Below are 16,846 nucleotides of genomic sequence, written 5' to 3' on the forward strand. Positions count from 1 at the left end.
TATAATAATGTCCAAGACTCTAAAGCTAAAACAATAATCACTACCAAGCATTATAGTGTTACTCCATATTCATTCAGTTGGCAGCTACAGCATATTCTCCATTAAAAACGTGATTATATGTTAGTGGGATGAGAAATGACTTGAAGGTAGTAATTGAAAGTGGCAGGCCTTTGAAATCTTGTCAGCAGGATATTTGATGTATGATGTTAATGCTAATTACCTTAAATCTCTATTCATTAACAACAAAACTTCAGGGTGCTTGTTTTTCAGGTTTTCTTTTTCTTGCATCTTTGTTGCAGCACTTCTTTGCTTATTAAAAGAGAACAAATATTTTGGGCTCATTCGCACAGACCCCTGTTCTTTCCAATCTGTTACTCCAGACCTTTAAATCACAAGATGAAGAATTATTTGGATAAGGATGGTTATTGTACTGTTAAACAAGAGCTATATCTACACAGACCAGAAACTGCAAGTGCTAACAATCTTCTACATAAGCCTATTAACATTACTTAAGGGAACCTGACAGAAGGATTTGGGCCTATCTATATTCAGTTTAATGCAGTATAACATAGAAATAAAAGTTTGATAATAGTGTTTGCTATATTCAAATGAAAGGAGTTACTGTGGAGGTACTTCTCTGAAGGGTCATGGCCTGGCTTGACTGACATCCGACAGGCCATGTATGTCATCACAAACCACTTCTCGTGGCATCCTGCATATAGGCAGTGAAGAAAGGTTTACTGGTCTCAGCTTCTTCTCTCACTGTATGTGCGCCAGATGCTGATGTAGGTGGCTGGTAATGATGTACCTAAGATGTGTGACATCAATCAAGCCAGGAGTGGACTGACTACACTTTTCTGGTCATTGGAATCTAGTGAGCAAAGTTATTTTTCTATGATGTACGTACATCAGCTGTATAGAAGGCATCAATGTCAACTTACTACCATCCTGGCTAACAGGTGGCAGTTTGGGACCTCTTGACAGGTTCCCTTTAACGTAAAACAAATTGTGTAATGCACTACAAATACTGTATATATCATTGGTATTAAGGCTAGGCCCACACCATGTTTTTCCCTATGTCAGTTAATGTACAGTACCTACAGGCCTGGGATCAGCAACCTTCGGCACTTCATCTGTTGTGAAACTACAACTCCCAGCATGCACACGTACTTGGCTGTTCTGTTCTTGTAACTACCATAGAAGTGAAATGAGGTTTTGGGTGTTGTAGTTTCAGAACAGCTAGAGTGCTGGATGTTGCTGATCCCTGCTATAGGCTTTCATCGTGCAAATGTTTGACGAAAATGTGTGTTCTTTTTAGCATAGGCCTGGCAGGTTTCTGTCTAGGTTTTTTCTTTTCCAAAAATGGAAGGTATAGGCTGTTATAAAATGTTTCACAATCACAAAAATACAAAAAAATAAATCAATAAGACTTTAAGGGTAAAAAGTAACTGTCATACATTAAAGAACATCTGTCAGCATGATTAACCATATTAAACCAGACATACTGTTTCTCATGCTGATTAAAACAATACCTTTCTTTTGTCTGTATGTTGAACTGATGCAGAGATATCTGTGTTTTATTTAAATGGCAAGTGACCAAGTCTGAGCAACCAGGGGGCTGGCCAGAGCCCTTGGAGCACTGCTTCTGTAGCACACCTGTGCTCTGTGCACTCCCACCTCCCCTTTGTGTGCAGCGCACAGGGGCATTACAAAAGCAGTGTTCCAAGGGCTCTGATCGTCCCCCTGGTTGGTTTCGCAGGTTTCTGTCTAGGTCTTTTCTTTTACAAAAAAGGAAAGTATAGGATGCTAGGGAATGTTTCAGAATACAAAAAAATCTATAAGAATTTAAAAGGGGTACACGGTAACTGCCATACATTAAAGAGCATTTGTCAGCATGATCAATAGAGATAAGCGAAGTGTTGAAAATTCGATTTTGATGCGTCACCGAATTTTGCCTACAAATTCACATTGTTGTGAATTAATTCTTCACGAAGTGCATTAAAGCAGCTCTGTCACCAGGATCAACCCTATTAAACTAGACATACTGCCTGGTGGGGCTGAATCCTTTTAGCACTGCTTTGCAACACCCACTGTGCTCTGCATACTCCCCCCTCCTGTTGATTGACAGGGCTAGACATGCTGAGGGCAGAGCTGTGTCCTAGCATTTACATATCATTTACACTATGTACGATAGCTTCACCATCCTGAGATCTGCTCAGATAATATACAGGGAGTGCAGAATTATTAGGCAAGTTGTATTTTCGAGGATTAATTTTATTATTGAACAACAACCATGTTCTCAATGAACCCAAAAAACTCATTAATATCAAAGCTGAATATTTTTGGAAGTAGTTTTTAGTTTGTTTTTAGTTTTAGCTATTTTAGGGGGATATCTGTGTGTGCAGGTGACTATTACTGTGCATAATTATTAGGCAACTTAACAAAAAACAAATATATACCCATTTCAATTATTTATTTTTACCAGTGAAACCAATATAACATCTCAACATTCACAAATATACATTTCTGACATTCAAAAACAAAACAAAAACAAATCAGTGACCAATATAGCCACCTTTCTTTGCAAGGACACTCAAAAGCCTGCCATCCATGGATTCTGTCAGTGTTTTGATCTGTTCACCATCAACATTGCGTGCAGCAGCAACCACAGCCTCCTAGACACTGTTTAGAGAGGTGTACTGTTTTCCCTCCTTGTAAATCTCACATTTGATGATGGACCACAGGTTCTCAATGGGGTTCAGATCAGGTGAACAAGGAGGCCATGTCATTAGATTTTCTTCTTTTATACCCTTTCTTGCCAGCCACGCTGTGGAGTACTTGGACGCGTGTGATGGAGCATTGTCCTGCATGAAAATCATGTTTTTCTTGAAGGATGCAGACTTCTTCCTGTACCACTGCTTGAAGAAGCTGTCTTCCAGAAACTGGCAGTAGGACTGGGAGTTGAGCTTGACTCCATCCTCAACCCGAAAAGGCCCCACAAGCTCATCTTTGATGATACCAGCCCAAACCAGTACTCCACCTCCACCTTGCTGGCGTCTGAGTCGGACTGGAGCTCTCTGCCCTTTTCCAATCCAGCCACGGGCCCATCCATCTGGCCCATAAAGACTCACTCTCATTTCATCAGTCCATAAAACCTTAGAAAAATCAGTCTTGAGATATTTCTTGGCCCAGTCTTGACGTTTCAGCTTGTGTGTCTTGTTCAGTGGTGGTCGTCTTTCAGCCTTTCTTACCTTGGCCATGTCTCTGAGTATTGCACACCTTGTGCTTTTGGGCACTCCAGTGATGTTGCAGCTCTGAAATATGGCCAAACTGGTGGCAAGTGGCATCTTGGCAGCTGCACGCTTGACTTTTCTCAGTTCATGGGCAGTTATTTTGCGCCTTGGTTTTTCCACACGCTTCTTGCAACCCTGTTGACTATTTTGAATGAAACGCTTGATTGTTCGATGATCACGCTTCAGAAGCTTTGCAATTTTAAGAGTGCTGCATCCCTCTGCAAGATATCTCACTATTTTTGACTTTTCTGAGCCTGTCAAGTCCTTCTTTTGACCCATTTTGCCAAAGGAAAGGAAGTTGCCTAATAATTATGCACACCTAATATAGGGTGTTGATGTCATTAGACCACACCCCTTCTCATTACAGAGATGCACATCACCAACTATGCTTAATTGGTAGTAGGCTTTCGAGCCTATACAGCTTGGAGTAAGACAACATGCATAAAGAGGATGATGTGGTCAAAATACTCATTTGCCTAATAATTCTGCACGCAGTGTACACATAACTGCTTTATTCACAACACCAGTATTGTGTTAGCTTAGTTCAAGTCCCCAGAGAGACTTATATAATTTTTTTTCTGTTTATTGTTTTCTCTTTTATTTAACCCATAATAAAAGTATATCTATAATAAATAATATATAATAATATAAGAACAATAGGCCTTACTATATTGAGAATAGTGTTTTGTTTTTTCTTAGAAACCCGAAACCTATTACTGGCTTATTTACAGACAATATATGATTAAAAAGAAACTAGTAATATTTATTAGCTTTCTAAAAAACATAATTCTCAATATGATAAGGAGATAGACTTTTATTAGGGGTTAAATGTGGAAGAAAAAAAAATATCTAAAGAAAAAAACCTGTCAGTCTCTCCCAGGATTCAAACCTGGGATATCTGCATGCAAAACGAAATGCTTACCAAGCCACCAAGCTATAACATTACCATATAGAAAAATACGTTTTTTCTTTGCTTATAAGCTGACTATCATGTCTGAGATGTCAGGTAACAAACATGCGGCGCAGAGGGGAGGGAAAAGAAGTACCCTTCCACTAGGGAGATGGAGGAGTGGTGACCCCTAGCTCACCTAGCACTGGCAACTGACTGCCCTGATGTCCCTAGATGGGCTGCAAACCCGTATGTTGATCACGTGCCTCGTCCCTGGCTTACCCTGAAATAAGCCCTAGGTAGTGAATAGGGTGGTGGGAGCACTAGTCCTCACCACTGACACCTAGGGACAACATGGAAAGGACAAACACCACAAACAATCCTCGAAGGGAGACAACAGGAGTGAACCGGAGATCCAACAGCTCCAGTTCCAATGGCTCCACAGCAACAGTTGTCCACCTGAGGGCAAAATAGAAGATCTGGAAGGAAGGTCTATATCTGGCAACAAGGGAAGAAGAAAGGGAAAATATATAGTAGCTGGGAGTGGCTGACAGAACAGCTGAAAGGAGAAGCTACAGATTTCTAAATGGGACAAAAAGGATTGCAAACCTAAGCAGGAAAACCTGGACCGGAATCCACTCTCACCATTCGGTCATGGAGTGATCCCTTGAGAAACAGAGCGCATAGACACCTACTGCGACCTTCTGACCCCAGGCACAACACGGTTAGCGATAGGTCGTGACACCCTCATGACACTGACACATATTACCGATGTCTTTCTATGCATATATTGTGCCTGTGAATAAAGCAGTAATATGTTGGATGCTAATGTCTGTAAAGCACTGCGGAATATAGTAGCGCTATATAATTGCATAAAATAGATAAATAAATAAATAATGTATGAGATATTCGCTTGCTAGCACACTGCTCTCAGCATGTCTAGCCCTGTCAATCCAGGGGAGGGGTGAATGTGCAGAGCACAGGGGGTTTTACAAAGCAGTGCTCAAACAATTCAGCCATGCCTTTTGGTGCTCCAATTGCTCATTTACATATGGATAAAGATGCAGATATATCTGCAGCTGTTTATCATACAGACAAAAAAAGGTATAGTTTTAATCAGCATGATAATAGTTTAATAGTGTTGATCCTGGTGACAGATCCACTTTAAATCAGGACTATACTGGCCTGCAGTTAAACTGCAGGGAGAGTGTATCTCGGTGTACATTAGTGTACATTGCACCAACATGCATAGGTAATCCTTTCTGGTAGTGAAACACTTACTGTGCCTCAGAATGTAGGAAAGCTTGCCCAGGGCCAACCTGAGCAGTTGCGGCCACAATTCAAGTTTGGCTGCCCAGTAGTCCAGGGGATCTTGGAACTGGCGTGACAAGGTGCAGTCCAAGTATGACACCACCTGCTGGTTCAGGTTCTGCTCCAGGTCCTGCTGCTGGGTGGTTTCTTCAGTAGACTGCTTATCAGAGTCTAAAGACTTAAGATTCTGCTGACGGAGCTGGTGCTGCTCCTGACATCCCCTCGAGCAGTCATGGCAGTGGAACGTGTGTTCAGAGGTTCCCCCGGGTTTGATCTTCATGAGGATGGGCAATGGCAACTGTAGGCAGCGACCAACCGACTGCAAAAGATGTCTCGATAGTAGTTGAGTTTTTTATCCCTCTCAGAAGGTGTAAAAAAGGCCCCTATTTTAGACCGGTAGCGAGAGTCTAACATTGTGGAGAGCCAGTAGTCATTATGATAATGCGTCTGTCACTACACAAGCAACTCAGCCTGCATCTGGCCATTCTGTGCAAGGGACTCTGAGGGACTCCCTGCCTTCATCTCCGCTGCATACTGCCATAGTCTGTCGGGGTCATCTGCATAGTTTTCATCATCGCCTTCCTGCTCCTCTTCTGTCACTTGGGCAGATAAACCACCTAGATCTGTATAGAATTCCTAGGCGTTTATGACCTCCTCCTTATCCTCCTCCTGTGCCAGTTCAGCCGTGAAATGTAGGAGCCATGTCTTCTGTCCCCTTGCCAGTCAGATTTATCAGCATCCCTCTCCAGGACAAGGAGTGGAATGACATCATTCATCCCATAGTCCTGGTGACTGAAAAAATAAAGTGGCCTCCATAGAGAGCCTGAGCATGAGCTGCCACTGTCTAACGTCAAAGTTACACCAGGGAGTAGTTCTGTCTGTCTGCATTATCAAGAAATTAGTCACAGGTTTTCTCTACTGCATGCAGTTTCCTTGCATTTGGGTGGAAGACTTCAGGAACTGGGTGGCAACCATATTGAAGACATGCACCATGCAGGGTGCATAGGTCAACCCTCCCTGACGCAGCACAGACAGAATGTTCTTCCCATTATCGTTGATCATGGTTCCTATCTCCAGTTGGCGAGGAAACAGCCAGTATTCGATTTCTTGGTTGATGATGCAGTTCCTCACTGGTGTGACTCTGTTCACCCAGGATAACCAGGTGCAGAACCACATAACAACGTCATGCTTTTGGAGGATGAGGAGGCAGAGGAGGACATTGGTGCAGAAATCCCATAATTACAATGCGGAGGCGGCATTGCCATCACCTGGCCAAGTTGCTGGTGTGCCTGGCCCGAAACCACATTTACACAATAGGCTGTAAAAGACATATATTGTACTTGACCATAGTTGGAATGAACTGTACCAGATGCTGATAGGCTCAAGGAGGGGCCCACCTTCTGCTCAACATACATGTGCATTACTTTTTAGAGAAGTAGTGATGGCTTCGGACTCTCCACCTTGGCTGGGCACAAGCCATCATCTCTCTGAAAGGTGCAGAGTCAACGACATGAAAAGGGAGGGACTGTGGTACCAGCAACTTAACCAGGTGCTTGTTCAGTTTCTGTGCCGTTGGATGAGTGCACATATACTGTTTTCTCTTTGCAATTGCCTTGGTGATCGATTTCTGGAGAAACACATGATGAGGAGTAGGAGGAGCATCAGGAGCAATAGACAAAGGAAAGAAATGACAGCTTCTTTCTGCTGAGGTTGAGGAGCCCTGACTGCTGGAGAAGGTATGCAGGCTTCTGGGAGATGCAGAAGATGATGCGTCAGGCTGTACAACTACGTTAGTGCCATGGTTTTCGCAGGCCACTTTATGGTGACACTCCATGTGTAGTTGCAGGGCCATGGTGCGAATATTAGCACCCTAGCCACGCTTCCCCATCTGCCCGCATATCCTGTATACTGCCAAGCTAACGTCCTCCAGTGACTTGATAAAAAATTCCCACACTGCAGAGTATGGCATTTTACCCCCACCACTCCATGCTGACTGCCTGCCACTGCCTTTATGAGCCTGTGCACAACAAGTTGTTTCCAGACAGGTAGGCTCCTGAGTAGCAGATGGTCTACCCCAGTTGCGTTTGGCTCCAGATCTCCCACTGCTGCCACCTTGTTGGGTCATAGGCACGCTGCTACCCTCAGCCCGTAATAACAGAACAGATTAAGTATGAATAGCGCAGCAGGTGAACTAGATAAACATGCCTATATATCAAACTACCTGTTGACACTGACTCTGACACACAGTGGGGGAGATTTATCAAACTGGTGTAAAGTAGAACTGGCTTAGGGCTCTTTCACACTTGCGTTGTTGGGTTCCGGCATAGAGTTCCGTCGTCGGGGCTCTATGCCGGAGGAATCCTGATCAGGATTATCCCAATGCATTCTGAATGGAGAGAAATCCGTTCAGGATGCATCAGGATGCCTTCAGTTCCGGAACGGAACGTTTTTTGGCCGGAGAAAATACCGCAGCATGCTGCGCTTTTTGCTCTGGCCAAAAATCCTGAACACTTGCCGCATTGAAAGGCATTAATCCGGATCCGGCCTTAAGCTAAATGTTGTTTCGGCGCATTACCGGATCCGACGTTTAGCTTTTTCTGAATGGTTACCATGGCTTCCAGGACGCTAAAGTCCTGTTTGCCATGGTAAAGTGTAGTGGGGAGCGGGGGAGCAGTATACTTACCGTCCGTGCGGCTCCCGGGGTGCTTCAGAGTGACGTCAGGGCAGCCCACGCGCATGGATGACGTGTCGCATGGATCACGTCATCCATGCGCATGGGGCGCTCTGGCGTCATTCTGGAGCGCCCCGGGAGCCGCACGGACTGTAAGTATACTGCTCCCCCGCTCCCCAATACTACTATGGCAGCCCTTAGTTGCCCATACCACCTTTCATTTTTCACAGCTCCTTTGGAAAATGAAAGGTGGAATCTGATTGGTTGCTATTAGGCATGTTGCGAACACGAATTTCCGCAAATGTTCGCGAACAGGCGAACCGCCATAGACTTCAATAGACAGGCGAATTTTTAAATCCACAGGGACTCTTTCTGGCCACAATAGTGATGGAAAAGTTGTTTCAAGGGGGCTAACACCTGGACTGTGGCATGCCGGAGGGGGATCCATGGCAAAACTCCCATGGAAAATTACGTAGTTGACGCAGAGTGTGGTAAGTTAAATTCGCAATGCGATTAATATAACCTGTATTAATCGCATTGTGATTACAACTTAGATCTGAGTTCCTAATGGTTGTATTGCTAGAATATAACGAAGATTGAGAATATAGTGCTATATTCGTCAATTCTAGCAATACAACCATTAGGAACTCAGATCTAAGTTGTAATCGCAATGCGATTAATACAGGTTATATTAATCGCATTGCGATTACAACTTAGATCTGAGTTCCTAATAGTTGTATTGCTAGAATATAATGAAGATTGAGAATATAGTGCTATATTCGTCAATTCTAGCAATACAACCATTAGTAACTCAGATCTAAGTTGTAATCGCAATGCGATTAATACAGGTTATATTAATCGCATTGCGATTACAACTTAGATCTGAGTTCCTAATGGTTGTATTTCTAGAATATAACGAAGATTGAGAATATAGTGCTATATTCGTCAATTCTAGCAATACAACATAAAGTAACACAGTACTGTGTGTTAAGTAGTACTATTCCTATCAGTTTAATCCCTGTTACGTTCACTAGTATTATTATTATTATTATAAGGTGTGTTAAGTTGTACTATTCCTATCAGTTTAATCCCTGTTACGGGGACGTGTATATGGAATCGATTTTAAGAACCGGGAGATGGAAAAAGATGCTTGGTCGGTCCACCTACTTCAAATTTGGGGCACTGTGCGTGCAATCTAATGTGCCTCCAGATATGAGTGGTGTGTTAAGTAGTACTATTCTTATCAGTTTAATCCCTGTTACGTCCCCTATCAGTGGACGTGTATATGGAATCAATTTTAGGAACCGGGAGATGGAAAAAGATGCTTGGTCGGTCCTCTTAATTCCAATTTGGGGCACTGCGCGTGCGCTGTGTAATGTACTGTGCAATCCCAATATGTGTGGTGTGTTAAGTAGTACTATTCTTATCAGTTTAATCCCTGTTACGTCCCCTATCAGGGGACGTGTATATGGAATCAATTTTAGGAACCGGGAGAAAGAAAAAGATGCTTGGTCGGTCCTCCTACTTCAAATTTGGGGCACTGCGCGTGCAATCTAATGTGCCACCAGATATGAGTGGTGTGTTAAGTAGTACTATTATTATCAGTTTAATCCCTGTTAAGTCCCCTATCAGGAGACGTGTATATGGAATCGATTTTAGGAACCGGGAGATGGAAAAAGATGCTTGGTCGGTCCTCTTAATTCCAATTTGGGGCACTGCGCGTGGGCTTTGTAATGTACTGTGCAATCCCAATATGTGTGGTGTGTTAAGTAGTACTATTCTTATCAGTTTAATCCCTGTTACGTCCCCTATCAGGGGACGTGTATATGGAATCGATTTTAGGAACCGGGAGATGGAAAAAGATGCTTGGTCGGTCCTCCTACTTCAAATTTGGGGCACTGCGCATGCAATCTAATGTGCCACCAGATATGAGTGGTGTGTTAAGTAGTACTATTCTTATCAGTTTAATCCCTGTTACGTCCCCTATCAGGGGACGTGTGTGGAATAGATTTTAGACAACCGCAAAGAGTTGTCAATAGTTGACACACTCATGACATAAATTTTATACCTCTATGCGTCAATCTTGGTGTAGTTATGACTGTGCTCATGCGCACGTTTGGGAGATTGCAGGCGATGGGGGTTTTTCAAAGCCTATGGTCGTGCTGAGGTAGTTCAGTGACAGTTAAGTGACCCAGAAAACAATGATTCTGCAGTGTGGGCCCATTGTTGGCCTAGTAGGCTTTAATGATCACCTTAGATGATCACAAAGAAAATTAATGTTTTTTCTATGCAAAATTATCCAGCCGATCGCTTTTGGTCTGTTCACAATGAAGCAACGACCTTATCATCTGAGGTGTGCCAACATTGCCATTGCCAACACACTCATAGAGGTGGTCGCTTCTTTGTGATACGCAAGCCCCTTCACCACAACAAAGTAGCGATCACGAAGGGGAATTGTACAGTACAGACCAAAAGTTTGGACACACCTTCTCATTCAAAGAGTTATCTTTATTTTCATGACTATGAAGGCATCAAAACTATGAATTAACACATGTGGAATTATATACATAACAAACAAGTGTGAAACAACTGAAAATATGTCATATTCAAGGTTCTTCAAAGTAGCCACCTTTTGCTTTGATTACTGCTTTGCACACTCTTGGCATTCTCTTGATGAGCTTCAAGAGGGAGTCCCCTAAAATGGTTTTCACTTCACAGGTGTGCCCTGTCAGGTTTAATAAGTGGGATTTCTTGCCTTATAAATGGGGTTGGGACCATCAGATGCGTTGAGGAGAAGTCAGGTGGATACACAGCTGATAGTCCTACTGAATAGACTGTTAGAATTTGTATTATGGCAAGAAAAAAGCAGCTAAGTAAAGAAAAGTGAGTGGCCATCATTACTTTAAGAAATGAAGGTCAGTCAGTCAGCCGAAAAATTGGGAAAACTTTGAAAGTAAGAGCTATTTGACCATGAAGGAGAGTGATGGGGTGCTGCGCCAGATGACCTGGCCTCCACAGTCACCGGACCTGTACCCAATCGAGATGGTTTGGGGTGAGCTGGACCGCAGAGTGAAGGCAAAAGGGCCAACAAGTGCTAAGCATCTCTGGGAACTCCTTCAAGACTGTTGGAAGACCATTTCAGGGGACTACCTCTTGAAGCTCATCAAGAGAATGCCAAGAGTGTGCAAAGCAGTAATCAAAGCAAAAGGTGGCTACTTTGAAGAACCTAGAATATGACATATTTTCAGTTGTTTCACACTTGTTTGTTATGTATATAATTCCACATGTGTTAATTCATAGTTTTGATGCCTTCATAGTCATGAAAATAAAGAAAACTCTTTGAATGAGAAGGTGTCCAAACTTTTGGTCTGTACTGTATGTGCCCTTTTTTTTTTTTTTTTTTAAACCACAGTGCAGCACCAGAGGCCAGAAAAATTAGGCATGTACACATGCCTGAAAAATTAGGTAGGCAGGTGCTGTAGCAGCGGCCAGAAAAATTAATGTTTGTTTCCCAAGCAGAAAGTGCCCTAAAACATTGCGGCTTGAACCCTAGTTGGTGGCGGATAAGTCACGCAAGTCATCAAGCATTCAGAGATAAAATAGATCAGCGTGTGGACCATTTTTAGCCCAAGGCAGCTCATCTCATCAGGCCTTTTTTAGTCTAATGTATTGCCCACTGTCAGTCCCTTCGGGATCCATCCCTCATTCATCTTAATAAAGGTAAGGTAATCTAGACTTTTTTGACCTTGGCGACTTCTCTTCTCAGTGACAATACCTCCTGCTGCATTGAAGGTCCTTTCTGACAGGACACTTGAAGCGGGGCAGGCCAGAAGTTCTATCGCAAATTGGGATAGCTCAGGCCACAGGTCAAGCCTGCACATCCAGTAGTCAAGGGGTTCATCGCTCCTCAGAGTGTCGATATCTGCAGTTAAGGCGAGGTAGTCTGCTACCTGTCGGTCGAGTCGTTCTCTGAGGGTGGACCCCGAAGGGCTGTGGCGATGCGTAGGACTTAAAAGCTCTGCATGTCCTCCATCAACAACACGTCTGTAAAGCGTCCTGTCCTTGCCGGCATGGTCGTGGGAGGAGGAGGATTACTTTCACCTCTTCCCCTGTTAGATTCCCGTTGTGCTGTGACATCACCCTTATACGCTGTGTAAAGCATACTTTTTAATTTATTTTGGAACTGCTGCATCCTTTCCGACTTGCAGTAATTCGGTAACATTTCAGGCACTTTCTGCTTATACCGGGGGTCTAGTAGCGTGGACACCCAGTACAGGTCGTTCTCCTTCAGCCTTTTTATACGAGGGTCCCTCAACAGGCACGACAGCATGAAAGACCCCATTTGCACAAGGTTGGATGCCGAGCTACTCATGTCCCGTTCCTCGTCCTCAGTGATCTCATTGAAGGTATGTTCTTCCCCCCAGCCACGTACAACACCACGGGTACCAGATAGGTGACAACGAGCACCGTGGGATGCCTGTTGTGGTTGGTCTTCCTCCTCCTCCAAGCCACATTCCTACTCTGACTACTCTTCCTCACAATCCTCTTCCAGCGTTGCCGCAGGTCCAGCAAGCGATGCTGATAAGGCTGTTTCTGGTGGTGATGGTGACCACAACTCTTCCTCTTCACACTCATCTACGGCCTGATCCAGCACTCTTCGCAGGGCACGCTCCAGGAAGAAAACAAATGCTATGATGTCGCTGATGGTGCCTTCGGTGCGACTGACTAGGTTTGCCACCTCCTCAAAAGGACGCATGAGCCTACAGGCATTGCGCATGAGCGTCCAGTAACGTGGCAAAAAAATTCCCAGCTCCGCAGAGGCTGTCCTAGCACCCCGGTCATACAAATACTCGTTGACGGCTTTTTCTTGTTGGAGCAGGCGGTCGAACATTAAGAGTGTTGAATTCCAACGTGTCGGGATGTCGCTGGATATTTGAAAAGTGCGCCATGGCCGTGTAGAAACGCCTGAAATGGCCACACACCTTCTTGGCCTGCTTCAGGACGTCCTGTAAGCCTGGGTACTTATGCAAAAAGCGTTGTACGATCAGATTACACACATGTGCCATGCACGGCACATGTGTCAACTTGCCCAAATTCAATGCCGCCAACAAATTGCTTCCGTTGTCACACACCACTTTGCCGATCTCCAGTTGGTGCGGAGTCAGCCACTGATCCCGCCAACAAATTGCTTCCGTTGTCACACACCACTTTGCCGATCTCCAGTTGGTGCGGAGTCAGTCACTGATCCACCTGTGCGTTCAGGAGTGCTGGTCCGGTGTGACTCTCTGCTTTCAGGCAAGTCAACCCCAAGACGGCGTGACACTGCCGTATCCGGGATGTGGAATAGCCCCTGGGGAGCTGGGAGGGTGCCGTTGATGTGGAGCAAGATGCAGCAGCAGAAGAGGACTCAGCCGAGGAGGTTATGGAAGAGGATGGAGTAAGAGGAGTAGAGGAGGTGGCAGCAGGCCTGCCTGCAAGTCGTGGCGGTGTCACCAACTCCTCTGCAGAGCCACGCATTCCATGCTTGGCAGCCGTCAGCAGGTTTACCCAATGCGCAGTGTAGGTGATATACCTGCCCTGACCGTGCTTTGCAGACCAGATATCAGTGGTCAGATGGACCCTTGCCCCAACACTGTGTGCCAGACATGCCATTACTTCCTTTTGCACAATCGAGTACAGGTTGGGGATTGCCTTTTGTGCAAAGAAATTTCGGCCGAATACCTTCCACTGCGGTGTTCCAATAGCTACAAATTTTTGGAACACCTCAGACTCCACCAGCATGTATGGTAAAAGCTGGCGGGCTAAGAGTTCAGACAAGCCAGTTGTCAGACGCCGGGCAAGGGGGTGACTTTGTGACATTGGCTTCTTACGCTCAAACATGTCCTTGACAGACACCTGACTGTGGGCAGATGAGCAGGAACTGCTCAAGGCAAGAGACAGAGTGGCGGATGGTTGAGAGGGGACAAGGAGGACAGCAGTGGTTGACGTGGCTGAAGATGCTGGACCAGGAGGAGGATGGCGGCTTTGAGTTTGTGTGCTGCTTGTACTCATGTGTTGATCCCATAGGCGTTTGTGATGTGCAATAATGTGCCTTCGCAAAGCAGTTGTACCTAGGTGGGTGTTGGACTTCCCACGACTCTTTTGGCAGAGGTTGCAAATGGCATCGCTGTTGTCAGAGGCAGACACACCAAAAAAATGCCACACTGCTGAGCTCTGCAATGACGGCATTCTGGTGGTGGCAACAGCATGCGTTGATTGGCGTGCTGTCTGGCTGACCCCGGGTGCCGATGCATGCTGTCTGACTGTGCCACTAGCTCCTTGCGACGACCTCCCCCTGCTTCCAACTCGTCTCCTCCTCCTCTCTGTCTCCCCATCTGAACTTTCCCCCTGTTCTTCTTCTCTTCTAGCGGGCACCCACGTGACATCCACGGACACATCGTCATCATCAACCGCTTCACTTGTATCTGACAACTCAGCAAAGGAAGCAGCAGCGGGTACAACATCATCATCATCACACCGTACGTCCATGTGTGTAATGCTGCCTGACTGAGACATATCCTTGTTATCTACATCCTCTGGCAATAATGGTTGCGCATCACTCATTTCTTCCAACTGATGTGTAAATAACTCCTCTGACAGATCAAGTGAAGTGGCTGTGGTGCTAGTGTTGGTGGTGGCGGCAGGCGGGCGAGTGGTAACTTGAGAGGTGCCCGAAGCTAAGCTGAAGGAGGATGGCGCGTCAAGGTTCCGAGCGGAAGCTGTAGAAGATTGGGTGTCCTGTGTTAGCCAGTCAACTATGTCCTCAGAACTTTTCAAGTTCAGGGTACGTGGCCTCTGAACACTGGGCATTATTCTAGGGCCAAAGGGAATCACAGCACCACGACCACGACGGCCCCTGCGGGGTGGCCTGCCTCTGTCTGTAATTTTTTTTTCAGATTAGTGGTACTATGTGTGCACGCTACTGTGACATCATATGAGTGGCACTGTGCACTGGCAGAAGTTGGCAGAGTAGACGCTGTAGGCCTGACACACACGCTTGCAGACAACTAACTGCTATTCAATCTCTTACAGTCAAAATTGTCGTTTTTTTAAAAATGTACACTACTGTTACACCAGATATGAGTTGCACTGGTGTGACACTGTGCCCTGGCAGGCCCTGAAACGCACACACGTGAAGGAAACTGACTGCTATTATATCACAGTCAAAATTGTATTATTTTTTTTTAAGTACACTACTGTTACACCAGATATGAGTTGCACTGGTGTGACACTGTGCCCTGGCAGGCCCTGAAACACACACACATGCAGGCAACTGACTGCTATTATATTACAGTCAAAAAAGTTTTAGTTTTTTTTAAAATGCAAGCTATTGTGACACCAGATATGAGTGGTGGCCCTGGGCAAGTGGGCACAGTATACGCTGTGAGCCTGACACACACGCTGGCAGGCAGGCAACTGCAATTAGATTACACAGGGGAAAAAAAAGCAGACTGATGTTCTAGCCCTAAAAAGGGCTTTTTGGGGTGCCGTCCTTATAGCAGAGATCAGATGAGTCCTTCAGGACTGTAGAGGACACTGAATACACTAGCCTAGCTATTGATTTCCCTATTAAATCAGCAGCAGCTACACTGTCCCTCCTCTCACTAAGAATGCAGCTTCCGAATGAATCTAAAATGGATGCTGAGGTACAGGGTCATTAGGAACCCAGCTCTAAGTTGAAATCGCAATGCGATTAATATAACCTGTATTAATCGCATTGCGATTACAACTTAGATCTGAGTTCCTAATGGTTGTATTGCTAGAATTGACGAATATAACGAATATAGCACTATATTCTCAATCTTCGTTATATTCTAGCAATACAACAACCATTAGGAATCCAGCTCTAAGTTGAATTCGCAATGCGATTAATATAACCTGTATTAATCGCATTGCGATTACAACTTAGTCAAATTTGTGACACTGCAGCTTCCGAATGAATCTAAAATGGATGCTGTCCAGGAGGTGGGAGGGTCTGGGAGGGAGGGTATGATGCTGATTTGCTGGAATGTGTTTGCTGACTGTGAGGTACAGGGTCAAAGTTTACAGAATGATGACGAATAGGGGGCGGACCGAACATCACATATGTTCGCCCGCCGTGGCGAACGCGAACAAGCGATGTTCGCCGGGAACTATTCGCCGGCGAATAGTTCGGGACATCTCTAGTTGCTATGAGCAACTAAGCCAGTTCTACTTTACACCAGTTTGATAAATCTCCCCCAGTAAGTCTATTGATAACAAAACAGATTAAGTATGAATGGTGCAGCAGATTAAATAGATAAACGCACCTATATATTAGACCACCTGTTTACACTGGTTCTGACGCATAGTAAGTCTATGTTAAACAGATTAAGTATAAATGACGCAGCAGTTGAACGAGATAAACTTGCCTATACATTAGACCACCTGTTGACACTGAGTCTGATGCACCATAAGTCTATGTATAACAGAACACATTAAGCATGACTGGCATAGCAGGTGACACAGTAAGTCTATGGATAACAGAACAGATTAAGTATGAATGGCGCAGCAGGTGAACTAGATCAACTCCTCTATCTATCAGACCGCCTGTTGACACTGAGTCTGATGCACAGTAAGTCTATGTATAACAGAACAAATTAAGTATTAATGGCACAGCAGGTT

The sequence above is a fragment of the Bufo bufo genome, chromosome 1, assembly GCF_905171765.1.
Source record: "Bufo bufo chromosome 1, aBufBuf1.1, whole genome shotgun sequence".
NCBI classification, from domain to species: Eukaryota; Metazoa; Chordata; class Amphibia; order Anura; family Bufonidae; genus Bufo; species Bufo bufo.